This window comes from Lathyrus oleraceus, chromosome 1 (assembly GCF_024323335.1).
Source record: "Lathyrus oleraceus cultivar Zhongwan6 chromosome 1, CAAS_Psat_ZW6_1.0, whole genome shotgun sequence".
Lineage (NCBI taxonomy): Eukaryota > Viridiplantae > Streptophyta > Magnoliopsida > Fabales > Fabaceae > Lathyrus > Lathyrus oleraceus.
In genome coordinates, this window is record NC_066579.1 from 403,591,642 (window position 1) to 403,607,278 (window position 15,637).

The following is a 15,637-nucleotide window of genomic DNA, read 5'->3' on the forward strand; positions in this document are numbered from 1 at the left end:
AGTTGTAGTTGAGAATTCGAGCAAGAATTCAAAGAATCATAATGATTCTCCCAAGAAATACATAATCAACAAGTTTGTGAGGAAGAAAGTTGACATGAAGGAGGTGCAGTGCTACAACTGTCAATGATTGAGTTATTATGCTCAAGACTGTCTAAGAAAGAAGGAATCAAGAGAAAAAGATAATAAAAAAGTGTAATATGCACATGTGGGAGAAAGCGACTCTAACGAGATGTGCTACTCATGGCCAATACTCAGTCAAATAATGAACCAACAAATATGTGGTATCTAGCTTCAGGATGCAACAACCACATGACTGGAAATAAAAACCGGTTCATCAAGTTAGATGAATCAGTTAAGAAAATGATCAAGTTTGAAGATGGCAGGCATGTGACATCAAGTGGAAAAGGAAACATATATGTGGTTAGAAAGGATGGTCGAAAGGCCAATATCACTGATGTATTGTATGTACCTTCAATGACAAGTAATTTGATAAGCATAGGTCAATTACTTGCAAGAGGGTATAACATGAGGTTGGAAAAGAATCAGATGAAGATGTATGATGTTGAAAGAATGATGATCTTGAAAGCACCACTAGCAGACAACGAGACCTTTAAAGTAGAGATCAAAGCGATTAATAATAAATGTCTAAATTGGATTATCAATGAAGATAAAGACTGGTTGTGGCATCATAAGTAAGGACACCTAAACTTCATAAGTCTAGGTATGCTCAATCTGAAGAAGATGGTGTATGACTTACCTCAAGTGAAGGAACCAAGTCAGGTGTGTGAGGAGTGTTTCATGGAAAAGCATACAAGGAAAACATTCGCATAATTTTGCCATGAAGTCAAGATAAAACCTAGAACTCACTCACTTTGATGTGTGTGGATCTATTCAATATCAAGGAAAATTCATTATGGCTTCAAAGAATGCGCCTTTTTTGATGAATTAATGGAAAAACTATTTTATCCATTTATGGAATTTTTTTTAATGTTTGGTCTCAACCAAGAATGATTGGTATAAACCCATTATTCGAACATTCATTTCAGCTTTTAGGCTATTTTTCAAACGTGATACTAAATCGTTCAATGGTATGGAGTCAAATGTTGCAAAATACATTTCTAATCAAAATTGTTATCAAAAAGTTTGATATAATAGTTCCAATTATTCCTCTAATTAGATCATTGGCTAAAGAAAATTTTTGTAATGTATTAAGGGAGCCCATTAGTAAGTTTTCATTTACACCGTTATTTTTAATATGACAAAAACTACCTATTGATTTACATTAACACGACCTGTATTCTAAACCCATATTAAACATCATTGAATTGAACCATTTTTTCCTTCTATTTACATGAAAATACTATATATGAATAGTCATTGGATGATATTTTTTTAGAATAGTCATCAAATTCAATTTTCAATTAGTATATTTTCTTAATATAAATGAAAAATAAGTAAAAAAGCTCATAGGGTTCGTAGCATTTATGGACCAAATGACTTTATTTATTGACTTTTTTCTAATATATAGGTTGAACACCTTTAGATGAACAATATATCCCCTCCCCTCCCGTAGAAGTATATAAGAATCTTTTTTATGGCTTCATTAAGAAAATCGTTGATATCATCAATCGGTTTCCCGTGGGACGAAAGGATTCGAACCTTTGACTAACGGGACCCAAATTCCTTGCCCCCATATAAGAAGCCTTTTATGGCTTCATTAAAAAATCGTTGATATCATCAATCGATTTCCCGTGGGACAAAATAATTTGAACCTCCGACTAACGGGACCCAAACCCCTTGTCCCTGTATAAGAAGCCTTTTTATGGCTTCATTAAGAAAATCGTTGATATCATTAATCAATTTCCTGTGGGACGGAAGGATTCAGACCTCTGACTAACGGTACCTAAATCCCCGGCCCCCTAGAAACGTATAAGAAGCCTTTTTATGGCTTCATTAAGAAAATTGTTGATATCATCAATCGGTTTCTCATGGAACATAAGGATTCGAAACTTCAATTAACGGGACCAAAACCCGCCATCCCCTAGAAATGTATAAGAAGCCTTTTATGGCAAACTGGTGATATGTGGAAGGATACAAACATCCAACTCATAGGACCAAAACCCGCCGCCTTACTCACAAGTACAAGCACAACTCTTTTTTTCCATGAATCCTGGTTAACAATGATTTATTTTTCTGTATCAGATTTGAAACAAACTTGTAATTAATTCAAACATTTTAATATGATCAAACAAAAATAAAAATCACTTTATGATCGAATATCATACGAATTAATCAGGTAACGTATCTAGAAAAAGAAATAAAACTATGGATTCTTGCATAATGCATTTTTGTGTTATGAATTTAGTTTAGTAATTTTGTCGAGATCTATCGGTCAAAATACCTTCAATAAAATCCAAAAAATGAGATTCTCCCCCTTTACAAAACATGTAAAACTATTTCTCATAAAATTATACACTTGTTTCATAATTATGACTGATTCCCTTGTTCGACAAAAGATCAGTTTATATGCAATAATGGTATTGCAGTGGGTATAATATAGTGGTAAAAGTGTGATTCGTTCTATCGATCCCTTAATAGTTAAGGGGTCCCTTGCGTGATTCATATCACAATCAAAAACTTTATTTCTTACTTAAAGGGATTTAATTTTTTATACCTCTAAACGAGCAATTCGAGGAATAATATACATTATTGTAATTTGTATACAATTTAGAATTGATTCTAAAATTATGAAATATAAGTTTTTGCAATTGGATCAAGAATCCTAATTTTGAATATAAGTAAAGGATCCAGGAATAAAGATATCTAAAATTTATTTTCAATCATAACTAAATCTTCCTATTTTTCATTATTTGTTTTGTATAGGAGAGAGTGAAACAAAATAGCTATTAAATGATTTTTTTAGTTTACTATAAACATTGACATATTTTTTAGCTCGACGAGAATTTTATTTTTTCCTAAAGATTCTATCAAATAGAAATAGAGAATGAAGTAACTAGAAAAAAATAGATTGTTCAAATACTCATTTTCTATAGGAATCATCTAAAAAACAACATTAATTGTATTCATAAGGAAAGACGGACATAGATGTTATGAGTCATTTTTTTCATATATTTCATCTATCTCTTAAATTATTTTGTAAAGGAGCTAAATGAAAGACGTTCATTCATAAACATCGACAATAACCTCTTTTATAAAAGGGTTCGGTTAATAAAAAAATAGATATAGAAATAGAAATGCATATTCTTAATTGTTCTAAATCTTTGGATAATGGTCCCAATATTGGAAAATATAAAGTTAAATTCGGTCAATAAGAAAATTCCTAATGGAAAAAAATATATTATTTAAAGTAATATATTCATTAATGAATATTACTTTTCTTCCTATGTTAGGTTAGTCATTTTTTAATTTATAAATATAAAAAAGATATTAAGAAAAATGACTGACTATTAATAAATAAATAAAATTGTAAAATAAAAGTTGTTATCTAGAGCGAGGATGAGGATGTATCACTACACTAAAACTAACAACATTTGTTTATTTTGATAGAAATTATAAAAATAATATATTTTTTTATTTAGAAACATCAGTTTCTTTTTGAACCAATTGATAATGTTACATTACAATAAAAAGAGATCCGTATATATTTATTATGTATAAAAACTTTGGAAAATATTTATAATATTCAATGTTTTTACTTTACCTTTCAATTGTAAAAAAAAAGAAAGATTGAATTCAGTAGATAAGACATGCGACTAATTGCAGAATAATTTGTTTTCATTTACTAACAAATATCTTTCACATCAAACTATAGCAACGAAAAAACTATACTAATTGTATGTCAATTCCAAAAAAGCGCACTTCTATATCAAAAAAAGGTATTCGTAAGAATTTTTGGAAAAAAAGGATATGCGGCAGGATTGAAAGCTTTTTCATTAGATCTGTCTATTTTTATAGGTAACTCAAAAAGTTTTGTTTGTAAGAAATAAAAATGTTGGACTGAAATACTATGAATTAGGTCGATTCAAAGAGAATTCTTTAATAGTCATTTTATACTAAGTGTTTTAAAACATACCTTACAAGGAACTTTGGAAACTCTGAATAGTTACTTAAACAACGAGTTACATTTACGTACGATCGGTGCTACTATTGGTATGTTTAGGGCGATGAAAGAAAAAAATAACTGATTAGTTGTTCTACTATATAACAAATTAGTTGTTCTACTATAATATAGAGTATATGGAGGCCTTATTTTTGTTTTTCTTCAAAAAAGAATCAAATTTAGAAATATTCATGGTAACCATTTGTGCAAATGAAATAGTCAAATTATCCATAAACATATTGAGCAATATAATACCGAAATAAAAATTGTAAATACAGGTACCGTACTTCAAGTAGGCGATGACATTGCTCGTATTTATGGTCTTGATGAATTATCGGCAGGTGAATTAGTAGAATTTAAAGAAGGTACAATAGACATTGCTTTGAATTTGGAATATAAAAAATGTTGGTGTTGTATTAATTGGTGATGGTTTGATGATACAAGAGGGAATTGCCGTAAAAGCAACAGGAAGAATTTCCCAAATACCAGTAAGTGAGGGTTATTTGGGTCGTGTTGTAAATTCCCTAGCTAAACCTATTGACGGTCAAGGAGAAATTTCAGCTTCGGAATCTCAGTTAATTAAATCTCCCGCTCCCGGTATTATTTTCAGGCATTATATGTATGAGCCTATTCAAACGAAACTTATTTATATTGATCTTATGATCCATATAGGTCATGGCCAGCGAGAATTAATTATTGGGGATAGACAAATAGGTAAAACAACAATAGCTGCAAATATGATTCTCAATCAACATGGACAAAATATAGTATGTGCTTATGTAGCTGTTTGGTCAAAAAGAATATTTCGTGGCTCAAGTAGTAACTACTTTACAAGAAAGAGGAGAAATGGAATACACTATTATAATGGATGAAATAAAAAATTCACTAGCTACATTATAATACCTCGCGCCTTATACAAGAGTAGGTTTGGCTGAATATTTTATGTACCGTGAATGTCACACTTTAATCATTTATGATGATCCCTCCAAAACAATGTTAGGACAACATTTGGTTTTGCATTTATACCTTGAGTTTTGATGATAACAATGTTGTATTTGCGTGAGAACAATTTTGGGTACCCTAATGGTTTGTTATTGTGTAGCTTTAACAATCAGTTCTGATTCTGAATATATGACGTACAACGTCATCAGTTTCTAAACAATGTGTTTCAAATCCGCTTCTGCGCCAACTATTAGAAGTTCTGAGAGATGCTCAATATTGCCGCTGCAATGGTCTTTCCGCTTCTGTGTTGATTCACTCCTGGGAAGCTTCTAAGGAGACATTATATTGTTGCTGCAATGTTCTCTCCGTTCATGAAGAATTGTAAGCTTCTGAAGTTGTATTATGTAGCTGAAGATTCTGAAAATCTTAAGCTAGACGATTGAAGTTATCAAGGTTCTGACTAAAGATTCTGAAGACTCTGAATATTCTAAAGATACTGAAGATCTCAAGTCAGACTACTGACGATGTCAAGGTTCTGACCAAAGATTCTGAAGTTTCCGAATCCAACTTTATGTTTCTTCATTTCATGCTTCATCAACTTTCATCAGAAGCCAATGAACTTGAAGATAAGATCAAATGGGAATGTGATCAAATAGTACATAGTACAAATCGAATATCCTTTCCACTATCTGATTTCATGGGCAAGGACAGTACTATACATCACACCTATCACTGATTTTGTGGACGTATGACAATACACAGTATCAAAAAATCTCATATGCTACAACAATAAACTGTTACTTACACATTGAGCTTATCAAACCAAAATGAACTTAAATTACCTAATCTCACAGCACAGTAAGCAACAGAGACGAAATATTTTTGGGAAGCACGTATTCGAAATCGCAAGGAAGCATAAGGCGAAAACGGGAGCGAAAGTTTACCTAACATCACTTTCGATTATAGTAGGTAGATTTTTTCCTTCTGCAAACTTTGATTCACGTCCCGATTTTTGCTATTTGTATTCGCTTTCTGTTTCGATTCGCCATAAGCTTTTAGCCATTGATTGCGAATTTATCTTGATTTCATGTTGGCTTTGGAAGTAAATTAAGGGTTTGCTTCAGCTTCGATCAATTTTTATCCATGAGGGTCTTTTCTAAGGAGAGAATTTTAACTATTTAAATTTAGGGGAAAAATTTCATTTTGTATAGAGAAAGTAACGATTGAGAGAATGCGGTTTTTTGATTTTGATCGGTCATTTGGTTTGGACTTTCATTTCAGTAGAGGGAGAGATTAGATCAAATGGGTGTTTTTGTGTTGATAACAGATTGGGTTGTGTTTCTAAGAGATCTTGGAGCGACTATTTGTATTGATTAGGGTTCCTCGTCTTTCCTTTAAGAGTAGACCAAACCGGGTCACGGGGATCTGATCCGCCCCTTGGACCCAACACCCATCAAGTTAGGGCTTTACCGCCCTTTCTATTAAACCCCCCCTTTTGGCCCATTTATATTTTATTTTATTTGTTTGTTTTTCTTATCTAGTTTTCATTCTAACTTTTATTATTATTATTATTATTATTATTATTATTATTATTATTATTATTATTATTATTATTATATTATTATTATTATTATTATTATTATTAATATTATTTTTAAAAAAATATTATTTCAACACTTTTAGTAATACATTAGAATAGAAGATTATTTTTGTAATAACCTTTTTTATATTTTTTTATTCCTTTTTATATTTATTTTCTTAAAAATGAGAAGAAAGAGGAATCGTTGGTTTGAGTCTAGTTTGCCCTAACGTTTGCACCCTCTTGTTCACGTGCACTTTTGTTTCTACTTTCTTTTCTTTTATTTGTTTGTTTACTTATTTTCATAGTTAGTCGATTATTTGTTTATTTAGTCAGTAGATTAGATTTTTATTGGTTAAGTTAATCATAATTTCAATTACTTGTCGATTTTTGTTAAGTAGACTTATTCGACTATTTGTTGGTCAATTAACATTTATCCATGTTCGTACCCCAACATGTGTAAATAATCACACTCATTTCAAATCAACTCTAAACACTTATAATCAATTTCAATTTAACTTCAAACCTTTCACAATTATTATCTTATTCAAGCCATTTTCATAATAAAATTGGAAGAAAAAGATTACCTGGGTGAAAGGTCCAGTTGTAATCCCGAATGCTATTCCCGAGTTGTAAGAGCTTTAAAGCCATAATTGTTTGTATTCCCTCTAAAACACTTGTAAATATTAAAACTTCTTTTCTCAATAAAATTGAAAGAAAAAGATTACATGTGTGAAAGGTCCAGATGTAGTCCCGAGTATTAGACCCAAGTTGTAAGTGTTGGTGTAAGCCCTAGAGGCCAATACTTTTGGTACTTGTATCGAATTATTTATTAATAAAAAAGTCCCTAGAATAGCTAGTCCGTTTAATGTATCGAGTGTGACTTAGTCATGATATCACATTAAACATAAGGACATTATTCTTAAAGTATCCGTAGTCGAGCTTTATTGTGAAGTGGGATAACATTAAAGCGTTAAGACTATTATGTATATAGACTGATGATCACATCTCATGGATCATGGATAAGGAGTTATCAAGTCTTAAATATAGGTATGAATATTAAGAGTAATATTTATACTGGATTGACCCGCTATGAGAATACTATATAGAATGTTATGCAAAGTGTCATAAGTTATTCTCATGGTGATAATGGTGTATACCACCCTTCGACCTGAAACCACTATGGACCCTAGACGTAGAGTCGAGTGTCTTATTGCTGATCAAACGTTGTCCGTAACTGGATGACCATAAAGACAGTTGATGGGTACTCCACGGACCATGCTAAGGGACATGAGTGACCTAGATGGAATTTACCCATCTTGCGTAACAGGATAAATGTCTATGGGCCCAATATTGAACTGGACAAGGATGACACGGTCTATGCCTTGTGTTCAATATAGACATAAGGGGAAAAGGGTAATTGTACACATAAGTATTATCACAAAAGGATTTGTCAGATCACATGACATTTTCGTGTCTTGGGTAGCAGTGATGTGTTGCTAGATACCGCTCACTGTTTATTATGTTAAATACGTGATTTAATATAATTACCAATGCCGCGAAAACCTACAGGGTCACACACAAAAGGACGGATTGATGAGAGATAGAGTAACTAAGGAATACTGTAATGTACGGTGCACTTAAGTGAATTGTAGAACATCGTAAGGTACAATGTACTTAAGTAGAATACGAAATATGGTAAGGTACCACGCGCTTAAGTGATTTTGGCATATTATAAGATATGGGCCACATACACTTGAGTGGGCTTTTTAGCTTGCAGCCCACACAAGTGGTTCTATAAATAGAACCCATGTGTAGAAGCATTTGTGTAATTGCAATTTCGTTTCTCTCTCTCTCTCTCTCTGTCTCTCTCTCTCTCTCTCTCTCTCTCTCTCTCTCTCTCTCTCTCTCTCTCTCTCTCTCTCATTGAAAGCCTTCATTAGTAGCATCTAGCACTGAGATTGAAGGAATCCGTTCGTGTGGACTGAGTATAGGCGTTATCATCGTTCAACGTTAGTGATCGCTCCGTAGATCTGCATCAAAGGTTACAATCGTCACAAGAGGTAACGATTCTATCACTGATCATGTCCATTCGTAAGGATCACTAAAGGAGAAATTTTAAATTCCGCTGCGTTATGGATCGCTCTTCTCCTTCAGTGGTATCAGAGCCACTTACGAAACCATGCATCTGATAGTTGTTTATTTTCTGTATTTTCTATATTAATACGATTAAAAGACAGAATGAATCAAAGAATAAATGAGTAATTAAATTCGGCATCATGTGTGTACGATTTGGATGATTGATGTTGGTTATGCTTCGGAATCCGACATTAGTATGGTGAAGCAGCGATACATCGATCGTTCATAGGTTATGCAATTGAGATCGATCAAGTTATATATATGATATAGGTAATCCTGATGCAAAATACGGTATATATGATAAATTGTTTCTATTTCGTTCATTCAAACACTTAATGGTTGTTTTCCTTTGAGCGATCAATGGTCGTTTGCTTCTTGATCCCACATTAGTATGGTGAAGCAATAACGTGTTGATCAATCATACTGAATCAACAATCGAGGTGTGTTTGACGGTCTGAAATTGGTGCATTAGGGTTAATTACGGCACAAAGGTTGTGTTGTCAAAGAGTTATGCAATTAGGATTGTGACTGCGCAAGAGTTGTGCTTTAAAGTATCAAATGTTGATGCAAAAAATGACGTCGATTTCAAATGAATTGTTCATTTAAAATTTCGGCCAGGGGCACTTCCCCTTCGACCCCACAAGGGGGTCCCCTTGACCCCTGTCCGCTGATCGGTCAGCAGAACCATCTTCCGCTGACCGGGCAGCGGACCCCCGGCTAACTCTGCGTAGTGTGATCGGTCGTTGAAATTTAATTTGGTTTTAATTAATTAAAATAATTAAAATTAATAATAATAATGTGTTTATTATTATTGTCTTGTGGTGATCGGTTATGGCCTTAGTTTTCCTTTATTTTGTTTTGGGTTTTTAAAATACGACCTGCGTGTCGTGCCTCTCTTTTAATCTCTTAATGTAACTTCTTTTCTCATCTCACTCCCTCGTATGTAAAACGAGTTTCTTTTATGTAATGTAATGTTATGAAGAAAGAGAAGAATTCAATATCAAAAGAGGACAACCTTGAAGATCTTGCTTGGAGAAGCTTAGATCGTTATTAGGTTAGCTTAGGTTCTCTCATTGGCTTGGGAGAACAATTGTGCTAGGGGCCATAACTGTTTCATTATGTATATTGATGCATGTGAATGTATGTTGATGCATGTGAGAGACAATTTATATGATAAATAAGCCGGTGAGATCAGAATAATTGTAAATTCCCTCAAATTAAATATTAAGTTTATGCTTTCCAAATTTTAGCACTCGTCAAGACTAGTATCAGATAATGTAGGTCTCGCCTACGTGAGGTGCATGTTCTATATTAGTAAGGTGCGATGGGATAATTGTAATATCCAATTGCTAAAACAATGGGTCAAACTTAGCTAAGCAAATTATAATAAGATTATATATTTTTAGAAGCAAGAGTTGGAAATGATCCATGTGATGGATTGGAATAGGGAGTTATTCACCCAACTAAAATATTCGAGAGTTGTATTAGATAAAATTGGAAGGAGTTCCTACCTAAATAACATAGTTTTGTGTAATCCGCCTACGCGGACTTAAAACAAAGTGAAATGTGGATCTCGACCCACTAGAAAATCTTCCAACGGGATTTTCCGAATCAAATGGTGAGGGTCATTTGTTTTGAGTAAAATAGTGGGAGCATATTTAATTAAAGGCCTAATTAAATATGTTATTGATACTTATATTTTCATTATTTTCATGTAGATTACCATGACAACAAACACCTCTAACAACATTTTGCGATCGATCCTTGACAAGGAAAAATTGTCTGGGACAAATTTTCTGGATTGGCACCGAAATCTGAGGATTATCCTCAAACATGATAGAAAGCTGTATGTCTTGGAGAAACCTGTTCCTGAAGAAGAACCTCCTAGTTCTGCCCCTAAGGCAGAAAGAGATTCTTATAAGAAGCATATCGATGATGCCAATGAAACTGCTTGTCTCATGCTAGCTACCATGAACTCAGAGTTGCAAATGCAACATGAGAACATGGCAGCGTTCGATATGATCGAACACCTGAAGATGCTCTATCAAGAGAAAGCAAGGCATGAAAGGTTTGAAGTTTCAAAAGCCCTTTTTCAAGGCAAGTTAGCTGAGGGAGCCCCTGTAGGTCCCCATGTGCTTAAGATGATTGGGTATGTGGAAAACCTTGAGAGGTTGGGTTTTCCCCTCGGAAAGGAACTTGCGACTGATTTGATCTTGCAATCGTTACCAGATAGATTCAGTCAATTTGTCCTAAATTTCAATATGAATGATATGGACAAATCTCTTCCTGAACTGCTAGCCATGTTAAGAACTGTTGAGCAGAATCTGAAGTCAAAAGGGAAGTCCATTCTGATGATCGGAAATTAAAAGAGACAAAACAAAAGACCCACCAAGCAGGGTGATAAAGGGAAAGGCATGGAAGTTGCCAAACCCAAACCCACTGTTTCTGCTTTGAAGCCTAGTGGAGGCATAGCAAAGGAAGACACCTACTTCCATTGCGGTAAGACCGGACACTAGAAGAGAAACTGCCCAAAGTACCTGGAAGATAAGAAGAATGGAGTAGAGACTTCAACTTCAGGTTTTTTTGTTATTGAAATAAATTTATATACTTCTACATCATGGGTATTAGATACTGGATGCGGTTCTCACATTTGTATCAATGTGCAGGGGCTAAAAAGGAGTAGAGATTCGGCAAAAGGTGAAGTTAACCTACGAGTTGGCAATGGAGCAAAGGTTGCTGCTTTAGCCATAGGAACTTATGTATTGACTTTACCTAGTGGTTTAATAATTCAGTTAGAGAACTGTTATTATGTACCTGCAATTAGCAGGAATATTATTTCTGTTTCTTGTTTGGACAAGTTTGGTTTTTCATTTATAATAAAGAACAATTGTTGCTCAATTTATTTGAATGATATATTCTATGCTATTGCACAAATGAACAATGGACTATATATCCTTGATCTTGAAATACCTATTTATAACATTAATACTAAAAGGATGAAACCTAATGAGTTAAATCCAACTTACCTTTGGCATTGTCGATTAGGCCACATAAATGAGAAACGCATTTCCAAACTCCATAAAGATGGACTCTTGGACTCTTTTGATTATGAATCATATGAGACATGCAGATCTTGTTAAATTGGAAAGATGACAAAGTCTCCATTCACAGGAAACGGTGAAAGAGCTAATGATCTTTTGGCTCTCATACATACTGATGTATGTGGACCACTAAACATACCAGCCAGAGGAGGTTTTCAGTACTTCATCACATTTACTGATGATTTCAGTAGATATGGTTATGTGTATTTAATGAAACACAAATCAGAGTCCTTTGAAAAGTTCAAGGAATTCAAGAATGAAGTACAAAACCAACTAGGTAAGAATATGAAAACTCTTCGATCAGATCGAGGTGGTGAGTATTTAAGCCTAGAGTTTGATGACCATCTGAAAGAGTGTGGGATCCTATCCCGACTTACTCCTCCTGGAACACCCCAATGGAATGGTGTATATGAGAGAAGAAATCAAACTATGTTAGACATGGTCCGATCCATGATGAGTCACGCCGATCTTCCAAACTCCTTTTGGGGACATGCATTATTGACATCATCTTACACACTTAACCGTGTTCCATCCAAAAAGGTTGAGAATACACCATATGAGATATGGAGTGGTAAGAAACCACATATGTCTTACATGAAGATTTGGGGTTGCGAAGTTTATGTGAAACAGAAAATTTCAACTAAGCTTGAGCCCAAATCTGACAAATGCTTATTTGTGGGGTATCCTAAAGAAACAAGAGGGTATTACTTCTACAATCCTTCTGAGGGCAAAGTGTTTGTCGCTCGAACTGGAGTTTTCCTAGAAAAGGATTTTATTTCCAAAGGAATCAGTGGGAGGAAAGTAGAGCTTGAAGAAATTCAAGAATCACAAAGCATTGATACACCTATGGAGGAATTAGAGCAGGAAACACAAGTAGTTGTGGAAGAGCAACTTGCTCAAGTAGAACAAGACCAGCGTAGGTCAAGTAGGATAAGTCACCTACCTGAGAGATATGGATATCTCATAACTGATCAAAGTGATGTATTACTCATGGATCAAGATGAGCCTGTGACGTACCAAGAGGCCATAACTGGTCCCGAGTCTGAGAAGTGGCTAGAAGCCATGAAATCTGAAATGGATTCCATGTACACAAACCAAGTTTGGACCTTGGTAGAGCCTCCTGTAGGAGTTAACCCTATAGGATGCAAGTGGGTCTTCAAACAGAAGACTGACATGGATGGTAAGGTGCATACCTATATGATGAAACCTTTTCACCAGTTGCAATGCTTAAATCTGTTTGGATTTTACTTGCTATCGCTGTATATCGTGATTATGAAATATGGCAGATGGATGTCAAAACTACTTTCCTTAATGGGAATCTTCTTGAGGATGTGTACATGACACAGCCTGAAGGATTTTACATACCAGAAGAAGCCCGAAAGATATGTAAGTTACAAAGATCAATCTATGGATTGAAGCAAGCTTCCAGAAGCTGGAATCTTCGTTTTGATGAAACAGTAAAACAATATGGATTCATCAAGAACGAAGATGAGCCTTGTGTCTACAAGAAGGTTAGTGGGAGCATGATCATTTTCTTGGTATTATATGTGGATGACATATTACTCATTGGAAACGATGTCCCTACCCTACAACAAGTAAAGTCTTGGTTGGGGAAATACTTTTCTATGAAGTACCTAGGTGAAGCAGCCTATATATTAGGAATCAGAATCTATAGAGATAGATCATAAAAACTGCTTGGCCTAAGTTAGAGTACATACATAGACAAAGTGCTGAGACGCTTTAATATGCATGATTCCAAGAAAGGATTCATACCTATGCAACATGGCCTGTGTCTATCAAAAACACAATCCCCTTCAACTAAGGAAGAAAGGGATCGCATGAATAAGATTCCATATGCATCTGCAATAGGATCTATCATGTATGCCATGTTATGTACTCGACCAGATGTCTCGTATGCTTTAAGAGCAACAAGTAAGTACCAATTTGATCCTGGTGATGCTCATTGGATAGCTGTCAAGAATATCCTTAAGTATTTGAGAAGGACTAAGGACTCATTCTTGATATATGGAGGTCGGGAAGAGCTGGCTGTAATTGGATACACCGATGCTAGCTTCCAGACAGATAAGGATGACTTTAGATCGCAATCTGGTTATGTGTTTTACTTAAACGGTGGCGCTGTGAGTTGGAAAAGTTCAAAGCAAGATACAATTGCTGATTCTACAACCGAGGCCGAGTATATTGCTACCTCAAGTGTAGCAAAGGAAGCTGTTTGGATCAAAAAGTTCATTAGTGAACTTGGCATAGTTCCTAGAATTGTGGATCCCATTGGTCTCTATTGTGATAACAATGGTGCTATCGCACAAGCTAAGGAGCCTAGATCTCACCAACGATCCAAATACATACTTAGGCGTTATCACCTCATTCGAGAGATAATAGATAGAGGAATATGAAAATATGCAGAGTACCTACACTTGACAATATTGCTGATCCACTGACAAAGTCTCTTGCACAGCAGAAGCATGATGACCATACTAGATCTATGGCCATTAGGGGTATGCCTGATTGGCTCTAGTGCTAGTGGGAGATTGTTGGTGTAAGCCCTAGAGGCCAATACTTTTTGTACTTATATCGAATTATTTATTAATAATAAAAGTCTTTTTCTTTATTATGTTTGTTTAATAAAGTTCCTAGAATAGCTAGTCCGTTTAATGTATCAAGTGTAACTTAATCATGAGATCACATTAAACATAAAGACACTATTCTTAAAGTATTCGTAGTCGAGCTATATTGTGAAGTGGGATAACATTAAAGCATTAAGACTATTATGTATATAGACTGATGATCAAATCTCATGGATCATGGATAAGGAGTTATCAAGTCTTAAACATAGGTAGGAATATTAAGAGTAATATTTATACTGGATTGACCCGCTATGAGAATACTATATAGAATGTTATGCAAAGTGTCATAAGTTATTCTCATGGTGATAATGGTGTATACCACCCTTCGACCTGAAACCACTATGGACCCTAGATGTAGAGTCGAGTGCCTTATTGCTGATCAAACATTGTCCGTAATTGGATGACCATAAAGACAGTTGATGGGTACTCCACGAAGCATGCTAAGGGACATGAGTGACCTAGATGGAATTTGCCCATCCTGCGTAACAGGATAAATGTCTATGGGCCCAATATCGAACTGGACAAAGATGACACGGTCTATGCCCTGTGTTCAATATAGACATAAGGGCAAAAGGGTAATTGTACACATAAGTATTATCACAAAAGGATTTATAAGATCACATAACATTTTCGTGTCTTTGGTAGTAGTGATGTGTTGCTAGATACCGCTCATTATTTATTATGTTAAATACGTGATTTAGTATAATTGTCAATGTCGCGAAAACCTACATGGTCACACACAAACGGACGGATTGATGAGAGATAGAGCAACTAAGGAATATCGTAATGTACGGTGCACTTAAGTGAATTGTAGAACATCGTAAGGTACGGTGTACTTAAGTAGAATGCGAAATATGGTAAGGTACCATGCGTTTAAGTGATTTTGGCATATTATAAGATATGGGCCACATACACTTGAGTGAGTTTTTTAGCTTGCAGCCCACATAAGTGGTTCTATAAATAGAATCCTTGTGTGGAAGCATTTGTGCAGTTGCAATTTCGTTTTTTTCTCTCTCTCTCTCACTCAAAGCCTTAATTCGTAGAAGCTAGCACTGAGATTGAAGGAATCCGTTCGTGTGGACTAAGTAGAGGCGTTGTCATCGTTCAACATTCG

The 15,637-nt window shown here is 34.7% G+C and overlaps 1 pseudogene; it reads left to right on the top strand.

Moving 5' to 3' along the window:
* Nucleotides 1-3,288: 3,288 nt before the first annotated feature.
* LOC127111441 (ATP synthase subunit alpha, chloroplastic-like) lies at nucleotides 3,289-5,158 on the top strand (annotated as a pseudogene).
* The last annotated feature ends 10,479 nt before the right edge of the window (nucleotides 5,159-15,637 follow it).